Raw genomic sequence first — 1,908 nt, forward strand, 5'->3', positions numbered from 1 at the left:
GATTCCCCAGTGTAAGATATTGCCAGGGTGTTGTGGGTTGACTGGGTGGATGCGAGTGGGAGCATCCTCATAGAAACTGGGGATGGGGAGGAGATATGTAGGATAAAATCAATAATTTATGAAATCTAAAAATGAAATATGCAAGAAAAATTTTAAATAACAGAAAAAAAACCATAGAACAAAAGCATGTGTTCATCCGGACTTGAACTAGTTTAGGCTTAAGAGCAGCAGGAAGATGGGGATGTTGAGCAATTAAGAATGGTGAAAAGATTTAGCAATCCTTTGTGCTAATCTACCAAGTTTTATTCAGGTCAAGAAAAATGAAGAAGAAGCCAGGCATCTTGGACTCCACAATTTGTGCTGCTCCACACTATGGCTCCTCTACTGTACTCTCTGCCTTACAGTCAATGTTCTTAACTCACAATATGGCTGTGTCGGTGGTAATATTTTGTCTTCCACTGCTCTTCTATCACAATTATATGTATAAATTTTAGTGCAGTGTGGCCTCTCCCTGATTCCTGCCTGTGCCGATGTAAGGAACCTATGGGAGTTTTGTGGCATCATCTAGGTGACATGATCAGTCCCCTAGATATTTGGCACATGATCCTCCTGTCACATAATCCTTCATATATAGGATTTCATGTCTAACAACACACACACACACACACACACACACACACAAACACACACAAACATAACACATAGGAACAGACGAATGTACACAGACCTACAAATGTACATGCAAGTTAGCAAGTATGCATGTAAGAACTCTCATGTACTTTCATGCCTTCCCAGGCAAAAATGCACATAATCTATGTAATAATGTTCTCATGTGCATGTCCTCCTCACATGTACATGAGGAACTCGCATGCACATGCATGTGGACTTGCAGGAGAACCTGAAAACTTTTGGGTACTGGAACCAAACAAACTAAGAAAACATCCCAAGGAAGATCAAAGGAGCAATGAACACAAGTCTACTTCATTTGGCAAGAGAAACAAGTTAATAATTTAATATAACACTGCCCACCATTGTGGAGTAGCAGGGAAGTTTGAAATCATGCACATGATGTGGATTCCTCTGCTCTCTGGTTTGCTCAATCATGACACAGACACTCTGTTTGAAGGAGGGAGTTGACCAGGGAATGAAGATTGAATGACTTTGGAGCAAAACCACAGGTAAGAGTAGAAAAAAATACAGAGGAAGAGATGGGATAGAAGGGAGTGAGGGAGATGAGGAAGTAGAGAAGTGATGGCTGCCACATACCACAGGGTGGGGACAGAGAAAGGGTGGTGATGGTTGCTCAAGTTTCATTCAGTTGCTGTGATAAGGACCAGGACTTAATGCTACAAAGAGAAGAGAAATTTTTCTTGCAGGTAACAGGTCACAGTCCAACACTGGAGACAATCACTCAAGTTGGAATTGAAAGAAGCAGCAATGGAGGATGAATCCCCTCTGAAAGAGGGCTAGGGTGCCAGCTTTCATCTTGTAAACTGGTAGTTGTTCTTCAGTCTTCTGTCCACAAATGGCTTTACACCTACTGGGTTAAGCCCTAAAATGATTGTGGTGGTGGAAACTGACTCTGGGACAGACAATACCTGTGCAGGCACACTGACATTGTGGGGATGCTGGCTCTCACAGGAATACATGTGATCTCATTCCACACAGAAAACATACAAGATCATTTAAAAGCAAGGAGACATGCAAAGGTTATGGTTATGTTAATTTGGGATAATTAGGGCTGAATTTATGAGTATGGATACAGATGCAGTTCAACAGTAGAGACTCAGCTTACAAAATTGAGGTGTGATTTTGAGATATGTCTGGGAACAGTGGAGTGGGAAACAGATGTATACAGATGTTAATTTGTGCACCTAGGAAATGGGTGTGGACATGGGGGCCTTTAAG

Source organism: Rattus norvegicus, chromosome 16 (assembly GCF_036323735.1).
Source record: "Rattus norvegicus strain BN/NHsdMcwi chromosome 16, GRCr8, whole genome shotgun sequence".
Lineage (NCBI taxonomy): Eukaryota > Metazoa > Chordata > Mammalia > Rodentia > Muridae > Rattus > Rattus norvegicus.